Source organism: Meriones unguiculatus, chromosome 11 (genome assembly GCF_030254825.1).
Source record: "Meriones unguiculatus strain TT.TT164.6M chromosome 11, Bangor_MerUng_6.1, whole genome shotgun sequence".
Lineage (NCBI taxonomy): Eukaryota > Metazoa > Chordata > Mammalia > Rodentia > Muridae > Meriones > Meriones unguiculatus.
This window is the reverse complement of record NC_083359.1, coordinates 14,384,854-14,399,111: the sequence shown is the minus strand read 5'-3', so window position 1 is coordinate 14,399,111 and position 14,258 is coordinate 14,384,854. Positions and strand designations below refer to the sequence as shown.

The following is a 14,258-nucleotide window of genomic DNA, read 5'->3' as shown; positions in this document are numbered from 1 at the left end:
AAATAACTAAATAACTAACTAAATAAATAAATATTTTTAAAAAAGAATAAAAAAGAACCCGAGTCACACACTCCCCACCCTGCCTTCTGCCAGAATAAGCCATACTTTCTTAAACAATGAACCACAATTTTACCCTTTCTCTTTTTAATTGATCCTGCCAGGTCCTTTGTTATTGCAGCAAGAAAAATAACCAATACCTGTATTGCACTCAGGCACACACATACATATACATGAATAAATCTTTTAAAAATTAAATAAATAAAATTATGAGGGTTTATTTATGTGCATGTATGTGTGGGCCTGAGTACATGGTCACATGTGAACCATGATTGCAGAGACCATAAGAGGACATTCGATTCTCTGGACTAGAATTTACAGGCAATTATCAGTCAGCCAATGGCTAGAATGGAACCCAAGTGCTCTGTGAGAGCAGAGAGTGCTCTTAACTGCTGAACCTTTTCTCCAGAACCAACCGCCATAACTTCAGTAGTGTAATAAATAACATGGGTCTACTTACCAACTTTATACATTGACTCCTCAATTGTGAATTTCTAAGAATAGGGTTTATAAAACTTTTTAATTGACGATAACCAAATGTACTGTGCTGCTACAGGTGACTCGGTACGGTGAGGTAAAAGAGATGAATGAGTTCAACCCCAGGTCTGGCACTGAACCACAAGTCACAGTAGCTAATGAGCTTGCCAATATGCTCATCTGCATGAATTACTATCAGTCAAGAGAAAACTGTCTGGCCAGTCATTCTGAATGTCAAAAATATACTCAGGTGGGGAATAGCTACGCCCACATGACTGAACTGTATCTACAGAGGTAAGGTTCTACTGCCTCCTGTACCAATCAAATCCTGCTGCTAAGACTTCTGCCAGACAAGAGCTAATAGCTGTTTATTTGCTTCATGTAACAAACGTCAAGCATGTACTATTCTACCTAAGGCTGTTCCTCAGTAGATGTCAGCTCTCTGGATAAGCATCACGTTTTCTAAGCTAGATGATGCTGTCTAGATGATAGATTCCCCTGGAAGGGTTGAAAAAAAATATGCTTGCAAACAAAAAAAAAATGTCATCTTACTTATTCTTCCTTAAAAAGAAGCATATTGTCCTACCAATCCCAGGCTGAGGGAATGAGGAGAGAAATTTTCTTAATTAAAAAAAAATGTTAACTCCAGCATCAATATTGGATGAGAAAGAAAGACAATAAAAAAGAGGAGAGAAAGTGGTGCATAAATATGTTGGAACTAAGGGAGGTTCTGCGGGTTCAAGTGTTTGTCTTATATAAAGTCATTAATTTCATTATCAGTCAGTATAAACAAGTTATATAAATGGACATTTCTGACTTAATGGAGAGGCATAGATTGGAGTCTTGGGAATTTTTCAATGTAGGATGCTGATGCTACCCAACCTGAGCACATAAAAAACATATGTCTTAGCTTCATTATCAAGCAAGGCTTTCTCTTTGACCTATGAATACAGAGTATAGTATCACGAGCTACAAGTTCATGTAACAAACTTGTCTTGGCATTCTTCTTGTGATGCTCAATGGCCATGTAATTTTTAACCTCAGTTTCTTCCTCTGAGAAATCTCAGGAGGAACCCTGCCTCCTACTGCTGTACTTATTCTGGGTAAACAACCTGAGCAACTACAGCAATAGTTGAGTTTCTCCTGCAGGATACCCTACGGTTTTCTCTAAAATTCATGCTGCTCTGTCAGCTGCATTAGACCTTAACTTTGCCATCTCAACAAGAATCTTCCAGGTGAAGCAATTACCAAGTTGATTACAGCGGCTGGAACCACTGGAGCGAGTCAGTGATGATTGGGATTCTGGTTGAGTTGTGTGTGATTAGCTTGTCCATGACAGTGAGCAGCCCTGTCTCCATGGACCCATTCCATCCGACACAGAATAGCTTCCTGATCACCATTCAGGAAAGAGACATACGTTGGCATCGTTAACACATGTTCGTTTATTTTAATGGAGCATTAAATCTGATTTATATGATAGGATTACAGGAAAAAGATCATTCCAGGATTATGTCTCTGTAAGACCAGTTAGCATCATTTACCAGTAGGCCTTCTAGCAGGATGAATGCCAGTGTCCCTGGTTCTGGAAACCTCTCTTCTACTGTGTCACTAGCAAAAAAAAAAAAAAAAAAAAAAAAAAAAAAAACAGGAGCGGAGCACACGAGAGGCCAGCTTCACCTCTGCATATTTCCTTTCTACAAGGGAGCTCCTATCACTTCTGGGCAGAACTCTAACGTACACACTCCTCTGAAGACTAAGCACAGCCTAAGGCTCTGACAATTCTAATTTGAAATACTTCCTTCCCTTTACTGTTAATACTCTCGGATGACACATAATCACCACTGATTACCTTTCCACTATACAACTCAATAGCATGGGAATGTAACATCCATTCTCTTTACTAGAAACTTCTCAATGAACCATATCTTAGATTATCATGGGTAAGAGCATCTGAAAATATAGGGCAATCTTGCTATATGAGAACTGGTTGTGAGTGGCTTCACAACCCTGGGAATTCACTATCATTTCTATTAACAGCACTTTAGCCCTCCAAAGATAAATATAATCAGGTGCTTCTGGGCAGACAGAATATTTACTCTCCAGCTGAACACAAGACATACCCTCATTGTGTGGACGATCCATATGCCTTAAAAAATAAGGCAAGAGGCTGATAGCCAGTGATCTCTCTCATCTCCAATGCCACATCTTGTTAGTTTGATGGGAATTCATTTTTATTTTATCTTTCTCTCAATCTAACATGATCAGCAATTTAATATGAGAATCAAATCTAATGTGTTCATTTCTCATCAAGAAAGATAATGGACCTGCCAAAGAGATACATTTTTTTAAAGGTATGGTTCTTCAATGAAGCAATCCAATTGCTTTGTGGAAGCAAGCAAGCTAGAACAGCATATTTGGTTTTAGTAGATTTAACTGACCCTTCTATATTCTTGGTAAAGATGATGCTGTCAATCAGGGAAGCATCACCTCTAAAACACTTATTTTGGAATTGCTACCTATGGCTTCTGTAACTGCCAATCACCTGGGTTGATGAATTTATTATTCAGTAGCTGCTGGTCTCATCCACACTGTAAATTGAAAACAACTCGTTAGTAATTGCAGGGAACAAATTGTTATCAGCTCATAAAAACCTAGGTATCCTGGGAAATATTTTAACCCCTGAAGTCTCTCAGGCTGCCAAGTCAGTGAAACAAAATCCAAGACATCTTCCTTATTTACAAGAAATTGTATAAGAAGAAACTGTGTCCATATAGACAGACAGAGTGGAAAGACTTGGTCTGGGGTGAGACGCAGCTACTGACTATATCTAGATTTAGTGTGTGATATTTGCCTGTAATCATTCCCCCTTCTGCACATGTCTCCTTTACAGTCCTACTCAAGTAGGACTTCTCATTTGTGTGTTTGCACTGAAATAGAGCCAAGCGCATGGAGAAAAGACTACAGAGACACTCAGGCCCCTCTCGTGTGGGGCACACTGGCATGGCAGATGAAATTTCAACTAGTTCAGGAATCTGACAGGAAGCTTCAGCCAAACCTTTTTCTAAGGCTGTGACATCTCAATATTACAAAGTTAAGAAAAAAGATAAATTCAGTTTTCAAGAGATTTCAGTGTCGTAGTTAAGGGAAACAAAAACAGTACCACTTCACCAAGCCTACCTTAAGCAAAGAGCACCCATGAAGAGGTTATTCATGGTTCAATGCCATCTGGCCTGCCCCCACTCCCTCACACTGTAATAATAATACATGTCCCACAGTGTTCAGGAACTTCCAGTTAGTCCTTTCTGGGCAATTTCTACAATTTTATTACATCCAGCCTCCTTTAATTGCAAAGAGAGAATGAGAGTTATTGCTGGTCAGTCTAGACTTACCAGATTTTACCATATTTAAAAATGTAAAAACATAAAAAGAAATGGAACCATGCTTTAAAAGAAACAAAGATGTGTAATTACACATCAGCTACATGTGGTAGATGATAGATGATAGATAGATAGATAGATAGATAGATAGATAGATAGATACAATATTATCAGATAAGAAAAACTGCATTTCTGTTAGATAGTTATTAAATGTCATTCCTGAAGGAACACTGTCAGCAAGATACTCAAAAGCAGCTTCTAGGGAAAAGAAACACATATAAAGACAGGCCACTGAAGGCTGAAGGAGGGCACCTGTAAGGTGTAAGCCTACCTAACAAAACAAGATGAAAAATGAGACTAGGTTAAAGTTGACTCCTTTATTGGGGCCTACTTATTTCATTTGAATGTAAGGCTTATATTTTATTGGTATTTAGTAGGAACCAACTGAGCCCTTAATCACAAGAAGAATTTTAACACCAAAGTAATGTTATACACACAGCTTGTTTTTCTTTCCAGGGATTTCTCCAAGATTTTGTCTGACTTCATGTCATTTGACTGCTTCTCTTATGACCCCATTTCAACTACATTACTCATGCCAGCCCAGTGGCCCTCAACTAAACCAATGGTTCTAAACAAAGCCAATAGTTCTCAACTAAGGCAATGGTTCTCACCCCATATCTATTTTGTCCACTTTGCTCTCATATCACCCCAAAGTCACCTGGAAATCTTACATATAATACATAAAACAAGGCTAAACAATGAATTCTCTTTGCTTTTTCAAATAAAAGTAAAGCACGTCCTCCTTTTATCCTTCCTAGTTTCCCTGACAGTGTGGTCGACCTGAGTCCTCTTTCCAGATTTTGAATGAAAGTTCAATCTCTTCAGGGACCAGAACATCTTAATCTACAGAGCAAGGTGATCTCCAGAATCACAAGACCTCAGTATTTTAAAGGGAAAAAAATTCACAGGGTTAGTATAGAGCCTGTATCAAGATGCAACTGTCTTCAAGGAAGACTCAGATGTCTTCTGGGAAAATAAGTCCCTTCTAACTGAACTGTTCTCTGCCAACTACTTTGACTCCCAAGAGAATATCACACCACCTTTCTCATAAATATTTGATGGTATTTCATTGACTCTGCAGTTCTGCTTGCATGGAAACTGGCAGAGTTTTTGGTAATAAGCCAGTGTTCTTTCTAGACCTGTTGACATGAAACTGTCACTCTAGTAACAGACATATCTTTCCCCCTTGCTAGAGCCATTCTTGTTTTTCTCAGAGGTTGCAATGGTTCCTAGTGGAAATCTGCTAGATAAAGCCAGGGACAGTGCTAAATAGCCCACAGAATGAGGAAAGAGTTTCACAGAAAATAATTAACTGACCAAAAAGTGACAGCAGTATAGTTAAAAATCCTATTTGAGATCATCTTGATCCAAGCCATCTGGCAGGTATATGTGGATCACTCTATTCTTAAATATTCTTAAAATTTTAATAGTGTGTGTGTGTGTGTGTGTGTGTGTGTGTGTGCACATATATGTATTAGTATGAGTGTGTACATGTGGAGGCCAAAAGTTGGCATTAGATTTTTTCCTCAGATTCTCCCCACTTTATTTTGTAAGGAAAATCTCTCACAGAGCTTGAAGATCAGTGACTGGCAATCCTGAATGCTCAGTCAACTCCAGAAATCTGTCTTTCTGCACCTCCCCTATAACCACTGAGGTTCAAGTTCAGATCTTTGTGTGGTCTCTAATCCAATCATCTGCTGAGCCATCTAACTTCATCTCATACCATTGTCCTCCACTTCTAAGTCCCATCCCACAGTCCTCCAATGTCACAAATATGGCTCTCCTGTTCCCCTTGGACACCTTCTGCTCTCTCAGCCCCTTTTCCGGAATTTTCTTTCTACCATCTTAACTTTGAGAACACCCACTCATTATTTACATGGCAGCATCAAAGCAGATCCCTGGGGAAAGCTGCAAGCAGGAGAAAGCTGTAAGGTGAATAGTTTAAACAATGAGAAATGTGTTCCTCGAATAACAAACAACCGCAGGTGGAGTTCTGGAGTCTGTGCAGGTGTTCAGCAATCCCATGAGGTTCCTGGTTGCTTTCCCTCTCTCCTCTCCCCTATACTAATGAGGTAGCCATACAGGTGCAGGCACCACCAGGACTGCAGGCTTACATACTCCCATCAAAGATGACATTACATGGACATCTCCCAGAAGCACCTCCTCAGACTCCTCAGCTCCTCATGCCTGCACTGAACACATGCTGTTTCCCTAAATGCAAGGAAGCATGAAAATGCATATATTTTATTCTCTAAAATGAGAGGCAGAAAAAAGAAGAAATACTACCGCTAACGACAAATGCACTACAACAGGCTGGGGGTGGGCTTGGTGGGTAGAGCAAGAGCCTAGCAAGCCTGGAGCCTTGGGCTCTTCCCCACTACTACACAAACCTATCATGATCCGTGGTCCTGGATTCCTATAACCTCAGCACTCAGGAGGTGGAGGGAAATGGATCAGATTTTCAAGGCCGTCAGCTCCACAGTGAGTTTTGAGAACAGACCAGGCTTTGTGAGAGCCTGCCTTACATACAACCAAACTACCAACTAATAAGTGAAACAAAATACCTCCTTTTCGGTAGTGATGCACCCGTGACAGCATTCATTCTTCCGGAACATTTAAAGCAAAGGTGGCTGTATCCCTTCTCCGGGAATGGCTTGGTCAGTGTCTGCAATTAGTTCAGGTTTCTGAAAAAAAAAAAAAAAAAAAAAAAAAGGCTCTTGTGTTTCTCTCTGTTACTTCTTTTGAAGTTTATGACCCATAACCTCAATTCCAGAGGCTGTCTTTAACTTCTATTACCTTAAAATATACTCGTTCTACAGTTGATGATATTGATATCCACACTTCAAAAGTCTCAAATGGAGCAGATTTAGTAAGCCATAGAGTGTAAGTGGATGCTTGCTCTTGAAGTCAACTACTTATCATCCGCTGAGGTTGGACCCGCACTTGGGCACTTACCTGCAGTGTGACTGTGGACCTACTGTACCACACGACGGAGTCATTTTTCTTCTAGTGGAAAACTGTTGATGGCGTCAACAAATGCATACATACTTTATTTTTTAATCTGTTTTCACTTTGGGCCATTTCCCTGCCCATGTAGAATGTCCACTGAGTGTATCCCATCCATATACATTAAACCAAAGGGGGAGAAATGCTGAAAATGTCTACAAAAACAATCAGGAACAAGATGAGGATGTCTATGTTTCTCACTCTTGCTCCTTATTGTGTTTAAAACCTCAGCTAGAGAGGGCAGACAAAAGAGAACGAAAGAGGTACAGTTAGGAAGGGGAGAAGTCAAAGCAACCCTTTTCGCAGATGACATTTTAGACTCACAGGCAACATTACACAACTTAGCAACGATAAACACTTTTTGCAGAGTGATAGGACACAAAGTTAACATATAAAAGCTACCAGCCTTCTTATCGACCAATAACGTGCCTATTCAGAAAGTAAAAATCAAATCCGATTCAAAATTGCCTCAAAAAATCACCCTGTAATATAACTTTCTGCTGATAAGTCTGGGTGAAAAAAAAAAATCTCATTGCCGGGAACTTGAAACACTGGGCCTGAAGTGATTGCTGCTGCTAAGTGTATTAGGGAAAAGTACTTGCCACTGGATTTTTTTTTTAACTGATATGTCCTGAAACTCAGAGGTCTCTTTCCTCAAGGAAACAAGCATAAAGGCTTCCTTCATTCCTTCCTCTAATATTACAGAGTGATTAAGCAAACCGAGACCTCCCTCAGACTACTAGACCCTGGAGAAAAAATGGAATTCTCCATCAGTAGCAGGTACTCAGCCGGCAAGGTCAGCCTCCCAGGACCTCTCTGCCTCTGCTCAGTCCCATCTTAATCTTATTCTATTTCAAATAGCAGCATTCCCAGGGCAAACACTGAGTTTCTTTTACACCTTCCAACAGAAAAATCCCAGGAATCTATTTAGAGAAACAGCTAGCCCCCTCCACTCGGCTCCCGAAACCATTTATCAGCACTGTTATCCTGCCCTCAGCCACTTGTGAAATGCAATTCCATGTGGCAGAGGCCAGGGTACAGCTGGGTCTTCTCAACAGCAATCTTTTGAGAAAATGTATATAACTGGAGATGGCGCGCGCTGCTCTGGGGAAGAAGCGCTTCCGTACCGCGGGGTCACACCTCTTGGAATCACATTTTCACCAGCCCCTGGTTCTCAGAGCACTCTGTACTCTCCCTCCCATGCCGTGACTTCAGCCACCCTGAAAAGCCTTCCTCGCTGGCTGTGAGAAGTGCTACCAGCCCCGGGTAAACATTAGCAAGAATGGCCTGGTAAACACAGCCAGGTGCATCTGGAAGATTGTTTTTTAAAAAAAGAACACCTTTCAAGAGAGGACTGGGGAAGGAGAGACGGTTTAGAGTGGCTTGCCTGACAACTTAAATCAGGAACAAACTTTGGATTTAAAATGGCCACCGGGGATTGGGGTGAAGGGTGGGAAGCCGTGCGATTTTTGAAATATTATAAAAATTCATCCATCTTTTGAAACGTTAATCCTGAACAAATCAATGTTCCTTTTTGGTGGCTCTTTTACAAATGTTAGGTAAATAACTGTCAGTCAAAGTTTGGGGGATAGGGAGCACCTATTGGGTACTGAATAAAATGTCAAATTAGGGTAGCAATTGACATGTCTATGTGCAAATGAAGAGTTTATCTCTGGGTCAGTCAGTAAAGTGTTCGCCACACAAGCACAATGAGCTAAGCTTAGCCTGCACAAACAGTGCGAAAAGCCCTTGCGCTCACTGACCAGCCATCCTAAACACCAAGCTCCACATTCCGGTGAGAGACCCTCTCTCAAAAACACGCAGAACAGTACCTGAGACTGCCCTCTGGCCTCCACACGTGCACACACTGGAACACACACAGACACAATCATTAGAATGGCTTAGGTAAAAAGACAGAATTAGTGAACAAAGACGTCTCTGGGAACAGGGCTACCTTGTAGGAAACGCTGAAGGTTTGAGGCTGGGGAAACGGCTTCACAGCTAAGAGCACTTTGGTTCCTGTTCCAGAGAGTTCCATTCCCAGCACCCGCATGGGTGACTCCAGTCCCAGGGCATTGGATGCCCTCTTCCGGTTTCTGCCAGCACTGCCCACAAATGGTACACATACATGTAGGTAAAATACCCATACACAGAAAATAAACGTTTAAAGAGTGCTGAGAATCTGGGCAGTTAACTTTGGTGGCTAATATTCAAACCCTAACAGTTCCTAGGCGCATGTGCTCACCCCCTGCCCTCCAGCTGTAGGTCCAATAAAGGCTGAACGGTCTCTGTGTTTCCTGATTCATATCAAGGATTTCAGTTCTAACTTCCGTCAGTGGAGAATGTTTTTCACGGCGTCACCTGCCAGCACTGCCTTAAACTGAAAAAACCCGAGTCATTATTTGTGTCAGGTTTGAAATTCTAATTAATTAAAGCTCAAATTAAGTGACATACACATCAATAAGCTGACATTTATATGAACATAAAACAATAAGAATTTCAAAGGCACAGCTTCCAGATGAGACAATGGAAAAAAAAATATTCAAGGCCCGGAATGAGCATCAATCCTATAATCTCTTTCTTTCTCCCAAACTAAATTAGACACCAGCAATACTCCGAAGAAATAAGAAATTCGGCAAGTATAAAACCTGAAAGCAAGATGAGATGGAAACTGACCAAGATTAGGGCTGGTGGGACAGCTTAGCGGCTGAAGGCAATTGCCACCCCGTGGTGAGAGGAGACTGGTGAGAGGAGACAGACCACTCCTGCAAGTCAGTCTTTGACCTCCAAGTTCTCCGTCTGGCACCCGGGTTTTCACACAGCAAAATGTTAAAATGTAATAGAACGAAACTTGTCAGGCAGTTTGGGGACAGGTCCTTGAGAGGGAGAAGTTTTTATTTGTGTCTTTGCCTGACTGGGGTTGAGAACACCTGTCAGAACTTGAACCCCTTAGCTCAGCTCTGTCTGGGCTTTTGTACTGATGTCCAGGGTCCCACGTTTCCTTCTCTGCCCCCTGGGTTTCTTTTCTGTTGCAGTGATAAACCACCCTGAACAGAAAGCAATGGGTTTGTTTGGCTCACAGTTGGACAGGTGTAGTCTGTCATGGCAACAGGAGCTAGAAGCTGGTTGACCACATTTTTTTTCCATACTCAGCAAGAAGTAGAAGTCAATGGGAGGAGGGGCTAAGGTATGAAACCTCAAAGCCCACCCCAGTGACATGTTTTCTTCAGCAAGTCTCCACCTTCTAATGGTTCTACAATCTTCCTTAAAAGTTTCACCAACTGGGGACCAAGTGTTCCAACATGAGCTACATGTGGCATTTTATATCTAAACCACAATAGTTGTGCTGCCAAAATCCAAGAGTAGTGTCACACCCAAGGATACTAAGCAAGGATGCCACAGGAGCAGCTGGAACGTAAAGATGGAAGAGGGTCAGAGAATCAATACACAACGACTATGTGGCTCAGGCATGGGGAATGGGACAGATAAAGGTAACATTTTCTTGATAAAAATTGTCCAGTCAGTGACTATGGTCTTTAAGGCAGTCCCACAGGATTAAAGATTTTAACATTAGGCAGTTACAACAAGATGATAAAATTAGTTGGAGAAATACCAAGGCAGTCATTTGTGAGCTATTGACCTGTACAGTATCTTTGATCAGGTTTAGAAGCGAACAGGCTGTCTGTCAAATGCTGAATGAGTATTGGGGACAAGCTCATGCAGAGGCGGAGAGCTTCATGTCTCTTCAGCACAGAAGGACACAAAAGGGTCCAGCTCTCTCCAGCTCTCCACATCAGCTTAATGATAACATTTGCAGCACATGAGAGAGGGGGTAGGGGATAAAGGCCTCCTTCTGGAAGACAGAATCCATACAGTGGAAATATGAAACAGAGATACCTTGATGTGGTGATATCCACAGCTGGGAACTCTGAAGTGCACCTGTGTTCTTTTTTTTTCCTTTTAAATTTATTTTTTATTGATTGCAATTTACTCACTTTATATCCAGCTATAGCCTCCTCCTTCAACCCCTCCCAATCCTGCCCTCCCCTAAGCCCCTCCCTCAGTCCACTGGTAGGGGAGGACCTCCTCCCCTTCCATCTGACCCTAGCCTATCAGGTCTCATCAAGACTGGCTACACAGTCTTCCCCTGTGGAGTGGTAAAGCTGCTCCTCACTCAGGAGGAGGTGATCAAAGAGCCAGTCACTGAGCTCATGTCAGAGACAGCCCCTGTTTCCCTTAATAGGGAACCCACTTGGAGACTGAGATGCCATGGGCTACATCTGTGCAGGGTTTCTAGGTTATCTTCATCTGTGCAGTGGTCCTCCGTTGGAGTATCAGTCTCAGAAATCATCCCAGATTTTTTTGGTTCTGTTGCTCTTGTCCCCTCCAGGTCTTTCTATCTCCTCCTTCTTTCATAAGATTCCCTGCACTCTGCCCAAAATTTGGCTATGAGTCTCAGCATCTGCTTAGATAGCCTGCTGAGTACAGTCTTTCAGAAGCCCTCTGTGGTAGGCTCCTGTCCTGTTCCCTGTTTTCTTCCTCTTCTGATGTCCATCCCATTTGCCTTTCTGAATGAAAATAGAGCATCTTACCCAGGGCCCTCCTTCTTGCTTTGCTTCATTAGGTGTACAGATTTTAGTATGTTTATCCTATAGTATATGTCCAATATCCACTTATAAGTGAGTATATAGCATGTGTGTCTTTCTGCTTCTGGGATACCTCACTCAGGATGATCTTTTCTAGTTCCCGCCATTTTCCTGCAAATTTCATGATTTTCTTGTTTTTCATTGCTAAGTAGTATTTCCACTGTGTAAATGTACTATAATTTCTGTATCCATTCCTCTGTTGAGGGACATCTGGGTTGTTTCCCGATTCTGGTTATTATGAATAAAGCTTCTATAAACATGTTTGAGAAAATGTCCTTGTTATATACTTGAGCATCTTTTAGATATATGCCTAGAATAGTGCCTAGGAGTGGTATAGCTGGATCTTGAGGTAGCGCTATTCTTAATTGTCTGAGAAAACGCCAGATTGATTTCCAAAGTGTTTGTACAAGTTTACATTCCCACCAGCAATGGAGGAGGGTTCCCCTTTCTCCACATTCTCTCCAGTATGTATTGTCACTTTAGTTTTTGATCTTAGCCATTCTGATTGGGTGTAAAGTCTCAGAGTTGTTTTGATTTGCATTTCCCTGATGATTAAGGAAGATGAGCATTTCTCTGCCATTAAATATTCTTACATATTCCTCTATTGAGAATTCTCTGTTTATATCTCTACCCCATTTTTTAATTGGATTAACTGATTTGTTGCTGTTTAACTTCTTAAGTTCTTTATATATTCTGGATATTAGCCCTTGCTCAGATCTAGGGTTGGTGAAGATTCTTTCCCAGTCTGTAGGTATCATTTTGTTTCTGATGACAGTGTCCTCTGCTTTACAGAAGCTTATCAGTTTCATGAGGTCTCATTTATTGATTGTTGCTCTTAGAGCCTGTGCTTTTGGTGTTCTGTTCAGGAAGTTGTCTCCTGTGCAAATGAGTTCAAGGCTCTTCCCCACTTTTTCTTCTAACAGGTTTAGTGTGTCTGGTTTTATTTTGAGGTCTTTTTAATCCACCTGGACTTTAGTTTTGTGCAGGGTGGTAATAAGTATGGATCTATTTGCACCCTTCACAATAGCCACAGAGGACATAAAGTATCTTAGTATAACTCTGACCAAGCCAGTCAAAGAGTTGTATTAAAAAAAAAAAAAACTTCCAGTCTCTGAAGAAAGAAAATGAAGAATTTATCTGAAGATGGAAAGATCTCCCATGCTGATGGACTGGCAGAATTAACATAGTAAAAATGGCCATCTTACCAAAAGCAAGCTACAGATTCAATACAATTCCCATCAAATTACCAACACAATTCTTTACAGACCTTGAGAGAAAAATTCCCAAGTTCATATGGAATAACAAAAAACCTAGAATAGCTAGAACAATCCTCTACAATAAAAGATCTTCTGGAGGTATCTCCATCCCTGATCGCAAGCTCTACTATAGAGTAACCACAATAAAAACTACATGGTACTGGCATAGAAACAGACTGGTGGATCAATGGAACTGAATAAAAGACCCAGAAAAAAAACCCTGATATTTGACAAAGATGCCAAAACCATATTATGGGGAAAAAAAGATAGCATCTTTAACAAATGGTGCTGGTCTAACTGGATATCTACATGTACCCATGTTCTAACCTCACCTGAAATTGGCCACATCAGGAAGTGGGGTTGGGATGGTTGACAGTGATTGTCATCATAGCAGGATAGAGAATTACCTGGGAGTCAAACCTTCAGACATGCTTATCAGTGAATTTCTAGATTAGGTTAATTTGTGTAAGAAGACAAAATCTATATTCGGGGGTGGCTCCACTCAACACAATGGGATCCTGGAATGAACCAGAATGAGAAAAGGAGCTGAGCACCAGCATCCTTCTCTCTCTACCTCCTGACTGTAGAAGCAGCCACCCCAAGCTTCTTTTGTCACATTTTTCCTAACATGATGGACTCAATCTGTGAGCCAAAAGAGACCTTTCCTTCCTGTGGTTACATCTGTCAAGTATTTTTGTCAAGGCAATCACAAAGGTTACTCAACACAGCAGAGAGGGGCATCATGCAAGCCTGAGAATGACCCTGTGTGATGAATGCAGTGTGTTATCAGTTGACTGGAAGGGAGTCAGGATAGGGAATGATAGCATCCTCTGCAATACCAGCAATGAATAATAAAACTGCCAACAATGAATAATAAAGCTTCCAACTGCCAGCCCCTGTCTAGGGAGGCTGCAGGTCACAGGTCTAGGTTCTCACAGTTGAGTGCTCTGAAGGGTTGGGAAGGAACAGAATACCTGCTCACCTGTGTCTAGCTTTGAGAGGACAGACCACATGCAAGAAGAAAGGACAGGAATAGAAAATTCAATAGGGCTCCTGGTGGGCTTTCTCCCAGAGGGAAGAATAATTGTAAGGATGTGAATTGAAATGTCAAATTACATCTGTTCCCACAGACTGTGGATCAAGAAAATCCAACTTGCTCAGAAGTTATCTACTAAGAACAGATTTAAATGGAAAAGAGATGCCAATCATTAGGGAAAATAATGAGAAGTCTACGCAGGAAGGTAGAGACATAGCTACCCAAAGATGTGTCATGGTTGGAATGGGAAAGGAGCCCATATATTTGAATGCTTAGTTCCCTGGTTGGTGGAACTGTTTGAGAAGGATTAAAAGGGCTAGACTTGTGCAGGAGGTGTGTAACT

At 41.4% G+C, this 14,258-nt stretch overlaps 1 long non-coding RNA gene across 1 annotated transcript in view; it reads right to left on the bottom strand.

The window, feature by feature from the left end:
- LOC132646295 (uncharacterized) overlaps window positions 1–14,258 on the bottom strand; it is a 387,482-nt gene that overhangs the window by 147,763 nt on the left and 225,461 nt on the right. Inside the window, exon 5 of the long non-coding RNA XR_009584434.1 lies at window positions 6,536–6,655. This is a non-coding gene — a long non-coding RNA (uncharacterized LOC132646295). The remainder of the gene's footprint in view (window positions 1–6,535; window positions 6,656–14,258) is intronic.